Source organism: Panulirus ornatus, chromosome 8, assembly GCF_036320965.1.
Source record: "Panulirus ornatus isolate Po-2019 chromosome 8, ASM3632096v1, whole genome shotgun sequence".
Taxonomy (NCBI): Eukaryota; Metazoa; Arthropoda; class Malacostraca; order Decapoda; family Palinuridae; genus Panulirus; species Panulirus ornatus.
In genome coordinates this window covers 11,978,197-11,996,774 of record NC_092231.1, presented here as the reverse complement: position 1 = coordinate 11,996,774, position 18,578 = coordinate 11,978,197, and the positions used below count along the sequence as shown (strand labels likewise).

At 45.1% G+C, this 18,578-nt stretch overlaps 1 protein-coding gene across 6 annotated transcripts in view; it reads left to right on the top strand.

The window, feature by feature from the left end:
- Positions 1-18,578, top strand: part of egr (TNF superfamily member 12 eiger) — a 284,864-nt gene that overhangs the window by 182,082 nt on the left and 84,204 nt on the right. The window lies entirely within an intron of this gene.

The window sequence follows — 18,578 nt, the reverse complement described above, 5'->3', positions numbered from 1 at the left end:
AATTGCTCTCTTAAGTCATTGGTGTTTAAGTCCCTATTCTCCAACTCCTCTCAAGTGAGCGTGGGTGAGCAACTTGCCGCAGCAGCTTGAGTCCTGCACGTGTGTGCTCGGCCTCATGCACGTCTACGTGAGACACTGATTATTATCAAGATATCCCCGTCTTGTCCGCGACATCGACAGCTATTTATCTCCTGTGACGTTTGATGATTTCTCGGAGGTCAGTCTCTATGCTAAGTGGTTCCCGATCAATCCTTTTAAAGGCATGACAGAAGACGATTTGAACGATAGCTCCTCTCGTTGACCCTTGAAAGGCACACGTGTGAAAATCTTGGGGTCATTTTAGGTCTTCAGTTTTCTTTTTTTGCTTTTGGTCTTCGTTCACGACTTGAGTCGCGTTCGTAATGAGTGTTGATCAGACCCGAAACATTAGACCAGTGCTGTGACTTCGCTGTCAGGAGGAGGAGGAGGCTGGACCCCTGCGTCGCCCAGCACACCCCTGGCACAGAGACACAGCAGATGCAAGAGCCGCAACAATCCGATGCTTTGACGTCACACAAGAGCATCCTGTTTGCTGATGTGACGCGGAGATGAAAGTTCCTCTTCGTTCCGTTGGACAAGCGTGCAAAAGGCTTTGATCAGCCTGATGGATATAACGTGCCTTCTGATAACCACCACCACCACCTCCTTGCCCAGCCGGAGTGGTGGGCTAAATTAATCGCGTCATTTACAGTAAGACTACGGATGGAGATGGGTTGAGAGACGTGCTCTAATTGTTTTGAATGAACTCGAAGGTGAGGAAGTGCAAATAATCTGTTTTTCTGCGACCCCCATCTCACGAGAGTGAGGTTGAGGGAGAATATTCACCAGCTCGCACACCAGGTGCTGTGTGGTAGGCGAGGTTATATGTAGCAAAGGAGACATGAGTTTCCAGTGATCTATAGATACGTCAGTATCTCTGACCTGGATACTTTCGGCCGTGTCAGTTTCGAGATATGTTCATATCAGTGACCCATTTACACCGACGCTCTCGTTCTTGTACTCCACAGAGGACTGCTCTTACTGATGGAAGATAAAGGAGGATACTAAGAAGAGAGAGAGAGAGAGAGAGAGAGAGAGAGAGAGAGAGAGAGAGAGAGAGAGAGAGAGAGAGAGAGAGAGAGAGAGAGCATTCTTAGAGGGGAAGAGACTGGTACTGACATATCGTTCGTGTGTTGGTGGATGTATGATTGATTTCCTTAAGGCCGGTTGTACCATCTTTCGAATACACTGATAATAAAACTCCCACACCCGGTCACATCCAGTCTGTCGCTGACGCGTCCTGTAAGGTATCAAATATATATATATATATATATATATATATATATATATATATATATATATATATATATATATATATATATATATATATATAATTCAGTAAATGTCCTTTCATGTTCTGAGTTTGGATGATCACAATATTCTGTTAATATCCGCTTCAAATCAGAAGAGGATTTTGTGTGTTACTGCGATTCATTAAATCTCTCTCTCTAACTCTCTCTCTCTCTCTCTCTCTCTCTCTCTCTCTCTCTCTCTCTCTCTCTCTCTCTCTCTCTCTCTCTCTCTCTCAGCAGGTGACAACAGCGTTCTAAAACCTTCTGCATCACCACATAACAAGTCAGTTCAACTCAACCCATTTCGGTGCGCAGGGAAGAGTTCAGTGACACAGTAGTATCCTTAACCATACACAAGAGAGACATACAGTAGCACACAGCTTACGAAGGAAGACAACAACGCCTAAGGCAACACCGCAGTGTGATTAATGGCCACTTAATTTCCTCATTCATCAGAATTTATAATGCTCTGATAAGACAGGCCGTGGAAAATTTTGCCTCTGGGCGTCATAGCTGATGAAGGAGTTAAATATATCATCCATTTTCCGCTCCAAAACGATGATATGTAATTCATTTTTTTTGTAAAAAATCAAAAAATATATTTCATGCCTTTAAAATAATTGTCGAAATATGATGGCTTGCCTTCAAAAACTTTTTTTCTTTACGATAATCCACAGATTATATATATATATATATATATATATATATATATATATATATATATATATATATATATATATATATATATATATATATATATATATATATATATATAATCATGCATTTGGAATATAAGAAAAAAGCCATAACCAAAACTGGTGCTATTCCCTCCGCCACTCGAACGGGTGTGTGCGAGGCATCCTGTCTAATTTAGCGGCAGGTGAGATGTGAGCAACGTCGCCTGTCCATCCTGGTGACGGGCAGGATGAAGGGAGACGGGGGGGATTAGCAGCCTGGCTGCACCCATCCGTCACGCTCTTGACAATGCCTGTGCACACAGGCCTGACACCGCTGAGTAATGCTCTCCAAAACATTGCTGTACGTGGCTCGCCTGATCGCCACCGAGTCGGTCGGCCAAGGGGGGACGCAGGTTAAGTCTTATCATTAGGGATTCTTTTTGTTGTTTTTTTTTTTTAATTTCCCTTTCTAAATGGATTTATTTTTCGTCGATGGGGTTTTAAATACACACTCTCACACACACACACACAGACACACGCATTAGCGTAGAATTAAGGCTATGGTATATATACACTGTTAAGAAAGAGGCAACACGAGTGTAAAACTCTCTCCCGTATTGTATAATGAGCAGTCACTAATCACACACACACACACACACACACACACACACACATACACACACACACACACACACACATACACACACACACACACACACACACACGCACACAAACACACACACACACACACACACACACGCACACACACACACACACACACACACGCACACAAACACACACGCACACATACACACATATACATACACACACACACACACGCACACACACGCACATACACATGGTAGACCACGTCATACGCTGAGAGTCACTGGATTACATGATTACCTTCTGGCCGATCGCGATTCATGAACGAGTCATGGAGATGTGTGGCCAAAATACCCCAATCACATATGGAAATTCTGCGACTTCGAAGTTGTGCCTTATTAGGACGGCTCCCTCTCTCCCTCCTCCCGCATGCCACACTTTCCTCACACAAGTGAGGGATTACTTCCTTAAACGCCTCATATTTTTCGTCCCTCGCATCGTTTACTCCCACCTTTGCCATTCCTCACTAACCTTCTTGTGGCATCTCTTCACACAAGCCTCTTTTTCAAGCTCACGCACTCCCACCACCCACTTTCAACCCGATCAATTTCATCTCTTCTTAAAGCCCCTATCAACTTTCACCCCCGCCTCAAATTGATGGTGATCAGACCTCCCATCAGCTACTGGTCTCAGCACATTCTCAACCGACAATCATTCTTTTGCAACCCAATCAATCATTACACAATCCACTGAAGCCCGCTTACGATCTATCCCACTAACCCACATATACTTACGTATGACCTTCTTTTTAAAGCAAGTATTCTCAATCACCAGTCTACTTTCAGTACACAGCTCCACGAGATATTCACCATTCTCATTCACAATGGGTACTCCACGCCCTCTCAATTATATCATTGTACACTCAGTGGCCACATTACCCACAATCGGCATTTAAATCATCCATCAGTAATACTTCATCCCTCACAATAAATTACGGACACACCCACTCAGCTCCGTCCAAAACACTCGCCTCTCTTTATCACTCCTCTCGTTCCAAGGTTCATAAGCACTAACAGACACCCGCCTCTCGTAGTCCACCTTCATTTTTACCTGCACTAGACCTGGATTGCTTCCTTACACTCTTTCACACATTACCACAAACCTACTTCGGCATAAGTGCTGTTCATTCCTTTTTCGTCCTTACATTCATGCCTGATTTAAGACATTCCCAAACAATTCTTCCTTTCCTTTTAGCTTTGTTGCACTCTGAGTTACTAGGTTCCTCTCACACCAAACATACTACCTATCTCTCCCCTCTTCCTATCTTGGCTACATCCACACACATTCAGACATCTCAGTCTGAGCCTTCGAGGAGGACGAGCACCCAGCCCTTGGCTCCTTCTTCTGTTCCAACTTTAAGAAATTGAAATACAAGGAGTCTAGATGTGGCACTTTTTCTAAAACTGGTACGAGTACTCCTGCACATCCATAGTAATCTTCCTGGCAGTGTTCGCGTGCGTACAACACTCAGTTTACAAACCTTGTAATCACATTTTTCAAGGCGGTTCCCTGCAAGGCGCGTTTCTGAGGAACGAGGACCAAATATGGGAACGACTCGTAAAAGGTGGTCGAGCTATGATCACAAACCTTGGCCATCTGACAACTTGCCTTTGCACCACAAGCCAAACGCATGCAACTTTTAAATCATAAACGAAAGTGTAACACCTTGAATACGTCCTTGTGCAGGTGTTCGGGGGGGGGGGGGTTTACTCAACAGATATACTTTTCTTATCATCCGCTACTAAACGAAAATAATTTCCATGTCCGGGGTATTCCCTCTATGCTATATGGGTGTTCCTCCGTAGCCATATGCCTGCCGGCTGATATGCCGGAGGGAGTGACACCCAATATGGGGCGGGAGAAGCCCCTCTGCTTCACTTATCCTAACTCTCATTTACGTAGATGAGGAATTCAAAGATACCATTCCTTTCCTCCAGCAGACAACCTCGCCCTAGATTATGAGGTCGTAGATTATCTTGCTGTTCCATGCACTCGCACACACACATACACACACACACACAGACACACACACACACACACACACACACACACACACACACACACACGTGAAGCTCCACCACAAGTAGCATGTCTCAGATCAGCACGTGGCAGCAGCAGCAGCGGCACACGCTTGCCATTCCATCTTCGCAGGCGTGTCTCGGAGAGCCGAAGTACCAATATGGAGGAGAGGCTCTTGCTTCATATCCCCGACACAAAGCCAATTTGTCTCACAATGGCGACCTCATTGTTCGGCCAGACCCTGACCACCGTAGCGTACGACAGTTTCGGGAACGGCTGGCAGCAGGCACCTCAAGTGGCCAGGCCCACCCGGCCGGCGACTTAACACCGAGGGACGTGTTACGTAAACCGTGAACGTAATTTGGAAACCTTTCCCGCAACCTCGTAAGAGGAGAATATAAGAAGACACAAAAAAAAACTCTTCGTCTTCATATGTCATCCACAAAGAAAATACGAAGAAAAAAGAATATAAAAAATTAAGTGTTAAGAAAATGACAAATGTTCGTTTTCGTATGCCTCCTGCAATGAAAGTATCAAGTCTCTATGATTACTTTCCGTAAGTTATCATATGTACACAGAAGCGTGTGACATAGATACAGACAGACGCACACAAACCTACAGAGGACAGCAGCATGACCTGTGTGTGTGTGTGTGTGTGTGTGTGTGTGTGTGTGTGTGTGTGTGTGTGTGTGTGTGTGTGGCACGACGCAAAGTGACCAAAGACTCTCCAAGTAACACACACAATGGTCGGGTATGGTTGAGCCCCGTACATCGACCCTGCGAAGTTCTATTGCATAAATAGACCGTTGGAGATGATACACATGAGAGGCGAACGGGTAACTTAATCGTTCAGAATCATGTGAATGACACAGAAAGCCGCCCTCGGTGACACGCGCGAAACGTCCAGCAGTCAGTTTTAACACAGGCGTATTGTAGCATTCATTTTCAGCAGGCATGGAATTATCTGACGTTGGATGTAAGTGAAATTCTTCATCTTTTCTCAGTCCAGTGTCATACCCCTCTGCTGTGACGCTGTTCACAAGGCACAGGAGGTGGTTCTTCGTGTGTGTGTGTGTGTGTGTGTGTGTGTGTGTGTGTGTGTGTGTGTGTGTGTCGTGCACCAAGAACATCACCGTCCTCGAACACCTTGCGATGATTCCTCGTCAGGCTCTCTTTTTTTTTCAAAATCGTGGCAACCACCTTGGCCATTTGTAGCGATGATCTCACCTGCGAGTGATGTGTGCAGAAAAGGTCGATGTATCCGACATCTCGTGGATGTCGGTTGAGTTAACCTTTCCAGCTTAATAGGTTCCAGGTGTGTGCCAACCTTTTCCATCTCTAGGGTTGCAGTGTGTCAACTTTGTCTATCTCTGGGGTTCCAGGTGTGTGCCAACCTTGTCCATCTCTGGGGTTCCAGTGCGCCAGTCTCTATAGCCCTGGTGTCCCATCTTTTAAGTCTCTGGGGTCCCGATGTCCCACCTCTCAGTCTCGGGGGTCCCGGTGTCCAACCTCTTAGTCTCGGGGGTCCCCTCTTTGGCATCCACTCAGTCTCGCGATCCCGGTGGGCCCGTCTTTTCAATCTTAGGGGTATCCGTGGGCCCGTCCTCTCCAGTTGGGGGCCCCGAGATATCTAGTCTTTCATGTATCTGACCAATGGTCATTTTTGCATACTTTCCTCGGTGTCTCTGTACTGCCTTTGTACTTCATTTTAATCGATGTTTTCCACTTGCTTTTGTTACAGTGTTCAAGGTTATACCCAAATGGTTATCTTTACTGTCATCACTTCCCATAATTCACCATCATTCTTATCATTTCCTCTTCTACGTCTTGTTATCCTTATCTTCTTGGCTTCCTTTTCATCTCAATGTCCACTCATGTTCAGCATATTAGAATCTACGCTTATCTATGATCCCTCTCTCTCTCTCTCTCTCTCTCTCTCTCTCTCTCTCTCTCTCTCTCTCTCTCTCTCTCTCTCTCTCTCTCTCCACTTTTTTTTTTATTTTGATCATCATCCTTCTAGCCTCCAGTTCCTGACCACTCCTTCATGACGGTAGTGTTGAAGCACGTCGCTAGCCTCCCAATGAAGGAGCAAGAACGCCTGCCTAGCCTCCCCATGTTATCCTTGTCTGAACCGTGGGATATGCAAATATTTGATCCCACATACGTCATCCTGCATCATTTTTTTTTTGGGGGGGGGGAGCCACATTTACATCTGGCATGATCTTTAGAGGTTTATGACTTGGCGTTTACACAGGAGGCATTTTAGAAGGAATGTCCTCCCCTCCTCCTCGTCATACCACGGGGTTTCCTCAACCTCCTCCGACATTCCTTGTCGGCAGATGCGGTCGGCTTAAAGAGGTTATGATGCAACCTCTTCAAGGATTCGCATCCCACCCCCACCTCAACGTCATGAGCTGTGACGTCATAGCGCCGGGGGGGGGGGGGTGAGGATTATTATTGCTGCCGCCGCCGCCGTCGTCGCCAGCCACGCCGCGTGTGCATGTTGTTGTTCAATGCTGTGCATGGCTGGCCAGCGTCTGCTGCCTCGGGGGTTGAGATGCTTACACCCTAGTCTCCCCGCGGGGGAGGTGAGTTCGTTTGACGCGGGGGGGGGGAAGATCACCGTCTTCCGGATGTTGCGGTGGGGGGGTGGGTGGAGAGGAGGTTGGAGAGACAATGTACCCTTTGGTACTGAGGTGGTGTCATGTGTTTATAATGCAGGGAGGGGACCAAGGGAGTGTTCACTGTCTCAAGCGTTGGCCACTACTCTCTCCCTGATTCTGTGGTGGGTTCGATACTGTCTACTGAGTGTTGTGATGGGTTGGTGACCCCGTCTACTTGGTGTTGTTAGTGGGTTGGTGGCTGTCTACTGGGTGTTATGGTGGGATGGTCACTGTCTACTGGGTGCTGAGGTGGGATGGTCACTGTCAGTGACTGGGTGTTGTGGAGGAATGGTCACTGTCAACAGTTGGACAACAGCCCAGATCGGATAGTACTATGATGACGAGGTCAAGACGGCCGATGCACCGTGCTGGGTGATGCCATGAGCAGTTGCCCTTCACTGTGATGATCTCCTTGTCTCACGTCTGATGATGCCCATTGTGAAGACTGCGCAGGATCATCACCACCAGCTCTACCGACCCTGGTGTCTTGTATGCAAGGTTATATGCAACCGTGGCAGAGATCCCAGGTGAATACTAGTGTAAACTGTTCTTCTTCTTCCTCTTCCTCCTACTGCTACTACTTCTTCAGGAGGGGAAGCGTGGTTGGTGTGTTCCCAGCAGGATGTCCCAGGCCTGATGTAACTAAATAATTGAATTGATATTTAGCCAAACACATGGGGAAACAGATTAGCTCTCATTTATCATATAAAAGAATTATCATCAAACTGCCTGATATGTGGTGTAGTGGTTAATGTTAATGGTTGTTATTGAAAACGGGCCTGCCAAGGGACGGAACCGCATGTGTTCGAATCCTGGGCGTGGAAGTCAGCCCGCACTCAATACAGGTTTTCATCCGTCCCTCGGGGCTGGTGGATTATTGGGTACCTGACTCAGGCTGGTGTGTGTGTGTGTGTGTGTGTGTGTGTGTGTGTGTGTGTGTGTGTGTGTGTGTGTGTGTGTGTGTGTGTGCGCATACATAACAATAAAGACACGATACATATATACATGGTTAAGAGACGGGGCAACACGAGCACAACACCCTCTCCCTGTCATACACAAATGGTAATCACACACACACACACACACACACACACACACACACACACACACACACACACACACACACACACACGTTTCATGAGGAAAAATGTTAAGGGATGATGTCAAGATATGCCAGGAGCTGAATGACATGTTCAAAAGTGTTTTCACAGTGGAAGACATTATAACCCCCACACCAGACAGATGGAATGGGGAGGAGGTCTTGGAAAGCAATAAAATATCTAGAAAGACATAAACAGACAGTTAAAGGCCCTTGACCCACATTCGGCTCATGGTCCTGATGAAGCGTCTGCATGTGTGCTGAAGAGGTGTGCAGATACGCTTGACAGATCACTTGATACGTTCAGAATGTCACTGGATGAATATTTGGCACCAAGGGAGTGCAACAGGGCAAATGCCCTACGTATCTTTCGGTGTGGAGATCGGGAAACTGAGCCCACGTACAGACCAGTGTCTGTAACGAATGTGGTCTGTGAAATATTGGAAAGGATTAATGGATGGATGACGGCTTGCAAAGAGGGGATTAATAAAGCAAAAGACAAGACACATTCAAGGAAAATGTCATGTGTAACAAGTGTATATATAAGGCTTTCATGAGATACTGAGCTCTGTTTCAGACTAAAGAGAACTGCTGGGTGGCTTCTACCAATTTGACACTATGCCATGGAGGAGAGAGAGAGGGGGAGGCAGAGAAGCCTTATCGTCAAGCAAGAAAAATAGGAGAGACTCCTTCGATGGGCGAAAAAAAAAAAAAAGAAAATAAATCACTGATGTAGCCTAACGCCTGCACGGGCCGCCCAACGTCGGTCCGCATAAGTTCGAATCTTGGTAGCGGTAAGCCGGCCCACAGTCAACCCAACTGTTCATTATTCCTCGGGGGTTCGTCGATAAATTAGTTACCTGGCTTAGGCTAACGTTTATGTAGCAATAGTGAAAATGAGATGGCTCAGACTGGGGTATTCAATTGCCAGTGTCGTCTCGGCAAATGTAGAAAAAAAAAATTACAAAGGACACATTTCAGAGAAGCCATCTCGAAATAGGTTAGGGTCGCCAGTGGTGTGTGCCACAGGGCTAAGTCCTAGGACCATTGGTCTTCTTGACCTACGGAAATAACGAGCCAGAAGGATCGGACTCCAACCTGATTATATTTGCCGATGATGCCGTTGTCATGAGGGAATCGACGAGTGAGGAGGATAGCATGAACTTACAAGAGAATGCAGACGAACTCCAAAACAGGTCTGATAAATGACCACTAAAATTCAACCCAAGTAAATAGAAAACAGGACACAGTGAACGAGGGTCTCATAACGAATATCATCTAATAAAGGTGGTGGTGTACGAAACTGTGTGACGGAGACTTCGAAGTCAACTTTGTACCTAACCCGTCGCCAAAGCCCCAACTTCGGGGAATTGTAACGTACTCAAGTTCATGGATAAATAAATATTCAGCAAACTGTACCTGACGTACAGTTAGGTACAGTTTGGTCACGGCATTGAAAGAACTAAAAGAGAAGGTCCAAAGGAAGTCAATAAAGATGGTACCAAAATTACTGTGCGAGACTTCAGTTACAGAGAGAAGTCGATCTGTCCAACTCGGAAGAGTGAAGGGTAAGGAGTGACATGATCATAACCAATAAATTTTAAAAAAGTCTGATGACGTCAGCAATGTAAAGTTCTTCGAAAGATGCAAAGATAGAAAATCTAGAAGCCATACCATGAAACTGAGCAAGAAGCTTGTAAGAAAAGATGTAAAGAATTGATTTTATCTTAGAAAAGTGTTTGAAGATGGAGTAAGGTGAATAATGAAACGGTGAGTGAGGATATCATACAAAAGTCTGAAAAAGCTGTGCGGTGGTAGAGAAAGCTCAACAGATAAGTGTAGAACTCCCTCTTCATACCATGCAATTAAGTGATTGATTGCACACACACACACACACACACAGAGAGAGAGAGAGAGAGAGAGAGAGAGAGAGAGAGAGAGAGAGAGAGAGAGAGAGAGAGTCAATGACTCACAAGGACCCCCCCCCCCCTCCTCTTCGTCCCTTATTACAAAAGAATAGAAGCAGCAACGTGGGCTGGAGGGACGCAACCACAAACCCCATTGGAGAATGCCTCTGTGTCACACGATACAGTCTCAGCCAAGGTATATCTATAACGAAACTTATGGTAGGTACTTGAGCTAGCTTAACTCAGGTGTCACCAGCAATAGCCTCGCGTTAACAGAGCGTTGCCCGAGACCGTCTTTGGAGCAGTATCAACGATGACCAAGTGCAGAGAAGAAAAAAGAGTAGTTGTGTTGCGAATATATACAAAATGATGTAAGACGCTGTCTGGTGTCAAGTGTTATGTAAGTGTTGCGTAGTGTAACCAGACACCCGTACTCTGGGTATTATGAAGTGTTACCACATAAGGTACGCATTCTATTCCAAGGTGGGACCAAATATAGTATACTTTTCATCCTGGGGCGTTAACATATATCATCCTGGGGCGTTAACATATATCATCCTGGGGCGTTAACATATATCATCCTGGGGCGTTAACATATATCATCCTGGGGCGTTAATATATATCATCCTGGGGCGTTAACATATATCATCCTGGGGCGTTAACATATATCATCCTGGGGCGTTAACATATATCATCCTGGGGCGTTAACATATATCATCCTGGGGCGTTAACATATATCATCCTGGGGCGTTAACATATATCATCCTGGGGCGTTAACATATATCATCCTGGGGCGTTAACATATATCATCCTGGGGCGTTAACATATATCATCCTGGGGCGTTAATATATATCATCCTGGGGCGTTAACATATATCATCCTGGGGCGTTAACATATATCATCCTGGAGCGTTAACATATATCATCCTGGGGCGTTAACATATATCATTCTGGGGCGTTAACATATATCATCCTGGGGCGTTAATATATATCATCCTGGGGCGTTAACATATATCATCCTGGGGCGTTAACATATATCATCCTGGGGCGTTAACATATATCATCCTGGGGCGTTAACATATATCATCCTGGGGCGTTAACATATATCATCCTGGGGCGTTAACATATATCATCCTGGGGCGTTAACATATATCATCCTGGGGCGTTAACATATATCATCCTGGGGCGTTAACATATATCATCCTGGGGCGTTAACATATATCATCCTGGGGCGTTAACATATATCATCCTGGGGCGTTAATATACATACACACAGTACATTTTCATTCTGGGGCTTTACTAAATACAGTACATTTTCATTCTGGGGTGATACATAGTAAGCTTGTTACATAGTAAGCTTGTTACCCTAGGATGTTACTTTGTACGGTACACTTAATGTCATTCCGTCGTGTTCCTCAATATAGTACATTAGCTAATTTGAAGTGTTACGAAATACGTCACAACCAATGCTGTTTCCAAATGTTTCAGTATAGCATGTAGTGGTCATTTCAGACTGTTACTAGATACGGTGAAGCTGTTATTTGGAAGTGCTGTTCGTTAAGTCACACTAGCTTTTACGAAGTGTTATAGAATACAGCTTGTTAACTACTACTGTAAAGTGTTTGTTGCCAGATACAGTTGTTGTTACAAAGTGTTATGAAACCGTTATTCCTGAGATGTCATTACTGAATACATTTTTGGAATATGTCTCGAAGTGTTACCAAACACAGTAGACGAGTTACTATGAGCGTTACCCGATTTGTTACGTTTGGTATTGTAATGTGTTACCATATATCATTAGACAAAGAGGTGTTACAACTTATATTACACCAATTACTCAAGAGTCGATAGACACCGTACACTGAGATGTTATGAGGCGTTACCAAAAATATTACTAATAATCACTGGAAAGCGTTACTAAACACAGCTGACCACAAGCTTTTCGAAGCGTTACGAGAAACACATACAACCCACTAACTAGAGAGCTGGCTAAATCAGGCAGTATTTAGATTCGATGTCTGCTTCTCTCTTACCACAGTTTTTTCCACATACTTTACCATCTGTCTCCTAACAAAGGGGAAAAGTTCTATCGTCAATTAACAAAATGGAAATCAACTCAAATCTTTTCCTAAAAGGTGTTATGACGATGAAGGCATCATTAACCGTAAACAGCACCATTTCTTTTTTTTTAAGAAAACGTATGAACACATCACACACAAGGAGATACATCCCGCCGGCCAATAAACACTAATGACAATTCATTTAGAGATTATGAAGTGTTACCAGATACCATAATAGGCTGTTGTTATTCCAGTGTTGCTGCCAGGTACGCGGGTCAGCTGACCCCGAGCAGGGCGTTACCGGACACCCGAATGGACACGGAGAGGAGGAGGGGAGGTGGTGGGTGTTGCGCAGGAGGCAGCGTTACACCCGGCGCCACGGGAGGCGCCGCTGCTGACGCTGACGTGTTATCATGGGTGAGAGGTGATATGGCCGGGGTATATGGTGCCTCGGTGGCCGGGCGATGACGCCACGCTTCACAATGCAGGTCCGGGTCTACGAGCGCTCCCGTCCGCTCTGCCTAACTCGATCGGAATTCTCATGTAGTCTCCTTTATCTCGGGAAGATGGAGGAGGGTCATTTCTTCTTCGTCCCTCAGGATGATAGCCACTGCTTTGGATTTTCTCTTCGAGGAAATATATTGGCGAACAATAAAGTAAATACTGAATGATAGGCGATTAAAGTCAGCAGAGCTTTTTAAAGACAGACGGGAATATTCATTGGATGGGATATTAGAAAACGAGTGTGTGCTGCGAAAAGCTATACCAATATCTTATATTCTCTGAATAAATGGCATTATGATTACACGCAACAACAATCTAAAGTTTCTGGATGGTCGAACTCCGATCCTATTTTAGATAAATCACCTCAGAATAGATACTCAAGCAGGGCAGGTTAGGGGGGATGGCTTTGTCCCTGTCTGGTATATTGCTTGCATATCTTTGCGTCGGGGAAGATGAGGAGAAGGTAATCTTTCTCTACTTTCCTTCAGAAAAGAAATAATTCGGAGGCATTCCGCTCTATCAATATCCCTTTCTCACCTTCCAGCTGGAAGCACCTTTCTCCTCAACGTAATCTTTTTTTTCCATCTTTCGTAAGTCGAAGACGCCAGCCAACACTGGGAGTCCCTCATCAAGGATAAACTTTAAATGAAATACATGAAACATAACGAAAACAACAATCAGGATAGTTATGTATATATGTGGAAGGAATCGCAGTGTATCAATAATATTAGCAGTTAATTTAAACAGATTTATAGTGAAAACAGAGAAGGTGAAATACAGATTGTCAAAATAGAAAGTGAAACAAAGAAAAGAAGAGTATAGGTTTATGATGAACAGATGGAGATAGTATGAAGCAGAGAACTTGGAAATCTAGTTTTAATGAAACAAAGTAAGACCAGAAACCCCAACACAGAGGGCATGAAATGCTTCAGGGCACCTCTTCAACTTTCACAAGTGAGGACAGTAGCACTTCCTTGGCTGACCTGTTTTTTTGCGCAGTGGGAAGGGAGCTTTACACAAGACTCGGCGTAAAACTGTAGTTATGAGAAGCATTCCATCTCTTAGCCTATCATTTTAATCACAAAATCTTTAAGAAACTCAAGTACTAACCACATTTACTCCTTCTTTCCTCAGCTTCTCACACATCCACCACTCTGTGCCTGACGTAATATCTCTGCACATCCAATATGACACTTCTCATTCCCAGTTCTTTCGACCTTTTATTTTTTTCTACATAGGTGCGTGTCGTATGATACTGTTAATGGTACATTGAACTGACCGCAGCCAAAGGTTGAGGATACAAAGAGAAAATGCGCACAATGTATAATGTGGGGTTAAACGAGAAGCCTTCACATAACTCTTAGGGTGGTAGTCAACTGATGATTGATGATATCCATAGTGAGTGGGATGGGGCTGTTCTTGTAGCGGTCTGTACGAGCTCAAATGGGCTTGAGGCGGTTGTGATGCCATAATGCCACTTAGGGGACGAGGGATCTCTTCTGGTGGTAGGAGGTGACGGTGGCGAGAGCGATGCGGTAGCTTCGTCCCGCACTGCCGGATGAAGAAGTCCAGGTGATGTGCTAAGAAAGGGTTGAGAGGACCAATGTTTTGAGATTCTCATGATGAGCTGTATAACGAGGCCCGGTCATGATCTCGCCAGTCCATTTCCGTGCCGTTTTCTACCATGGTGATTGAGAGGGGAAAGACCCCCGCAGGGGAGGCATTGGTGAGCTTGGAAACACCCGAGAAAGTGATGTACGTAGATGTTCTTGAGTTCGGGTACAGGGAGTCCAAGAGCGTCTTAATTGAACGAGGAATGTAAAGATGATAACTGGAAGATATCATGATGGCGCTGACGTGTTCCTTTTTAGCTTAGTTTGTCGTCTAAATTGAAACCGAGAAGATTGGAGGACTCAACAATCTGGAGGGGACTTGGGGGGGGCTGCTGGCTGCCTGCCTCATGAGACAATCCTGGGTGGGACATGGGTGGGAAGCAGAAAGCTGAGGTCCATGGCAACAGTCATGGTTAAGCTGGTGGCGACGCTGTCAGCGATGATCCAGTTTTGGGAGAGGTTAAGAATGTTTTGGGGGAGGGTCGGCAGTGATGTCGGTAACCTGCTGCCAGCAGTGAGGCAGAAGCTACTCCAGCACGCGAGTCCACTACATCATCATCATTCATAAGGGTATGTGTCTGTGGTGATGGTCGTTGCGCCTCCCAGTATGTGTTTTTGTATACTCTCTACGTATATATGTATATATCTGTGCGCGTGCGTGGCGTGCGTGGATATATGCTTTAGAAGAGATTTTTGTAATGACGGCGGAGGCTAATGAATAGTGCTCACTACATGACCTCGTAAGTTTGAGGATGACGTTTCTGTCTCAGAGAGAGAGAGAGAGAGAGAGAGAGAGAGAGAGAGAGAGAGAGAGAGAGAGAGAGAGAGAGAGACAGACAGACAGACAGACAGAAATACGAGCCGTCCCATGGCTAACTACCATGTGATCATGGCCCTACCTGCCGTAATCACTGGGCCTGGTGATTCCTATCGCTCGTTAACCATACGTATATTCATTTTTTTTTCTTCCCTCGTTTAACCTTTATGAATCTAACGGTCATCTCACCACACGACGTCTGGCAGTCACCGACCTTTCAACAAGTGGTCCTTTATACGATGCGATGATCCCTGCTACTTAATATCTGACCTTGGTGGTAGTCGTCCCCTCAGGTTCTACTGAATTACGGTTCACGGGCCTCACCTCACCTACCCTGAGAGCATTGTGGTCCTGTAATAATATATCTCTCTGCTGTCCACACGTCACGGGGGATTCCTCACGCACGCTGGCCACAAGAACCCCTGTCGTTTACGAAAGCTGCGTGTTCGTAAAATTCGTTGATCTTATGACTCACGACACTCACGGACCTTAAGGAATATCACCGCTTTCTGAATTTTTGATTCGTAAAAATTTATGTGATGTGATGATTCCCGACATCCACTGGCCTTAAGGAATCCTATTGCTTACGGAATTTCTAGTTCGTAGACTTCATTGAACTTTACGATTCCCGTCACTCACTGAAGTGATGCCAGCCACTCAGGAAAGCGGTGATTCCTAATTCAGCTGTAGCTTAAAAATTTCTTGAGATTCCACGAAACTCGATGCTTTTCTTTATATCCTTTTGGGGATACGAGGCACCACTTTGTGTGGATGAATAATTATTCGTTCCAAAGTCGAATTGGAAATGGATATTTGCATAAGGGATATAACGAATGTAATCAGGACATCATAACGAACGTGGGGTGTGGTTATGGTAACTGGTGATGATCATGGTGACGAGGAAGAATAAATAGTTTATGTGACAATATCACAAGTGAAAAATAGTTCTGTGTCAACATAAACGTTACAAGAAGGTTGTGACGACGTTAACACTACAAGAAAGTTGTAACAACATTAACATTACAAGAAAGATCTGACAACAATAACATCACAACAAAATATATGAGAACAATATTACAAGAAAAGATCTGACAACAACATCACAACAAAAGGTCTGACATCAACAACAACAACATCACAACAAAAGCTCTGACAACAATAACATTACAAGGAAGTCGACTAAATATAGCGACCGATGTCATGCGGGAGCTTCGTGTTGTTCTTGCCAGTTGCACCAATGGTTACGACGGTGTAAGGTGACGCCCTGGGTAACTATCGTAACGACCACTTCGTCACACAGACAATTACCTCCATCACTCCTGCCGCCGTCAGCAGCAACCTAGCCTTCCTTACCCACCTTCCTCACCTCAAGTCTCACCCACACTCTCTTCTCTCAACCTTTCATTGTTTCCTAATCTTTTTTTCTTCTTACCTTATGACTTGATCATCTGACCTCCTCACCTCACTCCCGTCCTTAACCCATCGCTTCTTCTCCTAACTCACTCTCTCCTCCTCCCTCCTCCTCATCATCATCCTCTTTTTCTCCCCCTCTCCGCTCTCCTCCTCTTCGTCGTCGTCCTCCTACTCCTCCACCCTGCCTTGCCTCCCAGATCTCAAGGAGCAGCCACACATTCTACAGTGGTCATGGAGAGGTTACCACGAAAGGCCATGTTATGTAGCAGGCCTCCCGGGACAGACATCCAACCATTAGCCACCCCTTACTGTGGTGTGTGTGTGTGTGTGTGTGTGTGTGCTCACGTATATCGCTGAGGGCGCATACATGAACGCCTTAATACACATTCTCACCACCACAACAAACACATTCCTGGGCCAGGTCGACGACAAACGCTCGCTACTGTATGAGCGCCCACGTATTATTCTCGGAAAGTATGCACTGATATGCCCCCTGGGACTGAGTGATGAAATGACGAGTGTGGACAACGAAAGTTTAATGAGTTGCTTTAACAACAGAGTGTAGAACGAACTTGCTCCCCTTCCGCACTAATTGGAAACTGCTATAAACTCGCACTCACAAAAACGAAAATGCGTTCACAAGTACATATGCGTTTGCTCACATCTATATGAATATTCATATACAGACTTACGCATGCCTACAAAAGACGTAGGAGCACGTCAATAGACATGCATGAACAGAAAGACACACAAGCTTATACAGTCACACGTATATGTATCCACACACAGATAAGCTGTTACAAATACATACACATTACCATGCACACATGCACAAAAATACATATGGAAACTTAGTATCACACACACACACACACACACACACACACACACACACACACACACGAGTACTGATTTGATATCTGACGCTTCGACGTGGAATTTTCCGTGTACTACTGCCCATCCAGGGGACGGTAGCGCAAAAGTGGACACAGATTGCACGAACATGCTCCAAGCACTGGGCCTCAGCGACTGACTTGAACTACAGGTTACATAATAAGCAAACTGTTAACAAGGACTGGGGGAGGAGTGAATGAATTATTCAATAAATAAAACAGTTTAAAGAGGTTGAGCATAAAAAGAAAAAAGGGATTGGATTATGTAACAAGGTATATAAACAGTGAACTATATGTATACAGGAGAGTCAAACAAATTGAGTGGATGGCTGGTTGGTTAATGCGGCTTTAGGCTTAATCTACTCTGCCAGGGGTCATGAATACCTTTAACGTCAAGTTAGAACCGCCAATCGAAGGTCTTCAACACCATATCCAGTAGCTAAAGATCATTGTAGGACCATATAGTACACGCTCACGGTATATATCACCCACGGTAAGTGAAGACACATCGGGAGCAAAGAGGATGTACAAAGAAAAAGAAAAAAAAGGACAAAGAGAGAAATCTAGGGTACGGAGGAGTGGGTATCAGAAACAAGGCTCAACGAGTTCGGTGCTCAACGAGTTTGGAGGCTCAACGAGTTCAAAACTCCCTTAGCGTCTACAAATAAGTAACTCTCTCTCTCTCTCTCTCTCTCTCTCTCTCTCTCTCTCTCTCTCTCTCTCTCTCTCTCTCTCTCTCTCTCACACACACACACACACACACACATACACACACACACACACACACAAAGTGCGCACGCGCGCAGGACCACCCCCAGCGATGCAGCTGAGCGCAGATCATGTAAGGCACTCAGCTGCATGAGAAGTGTATTTATTTG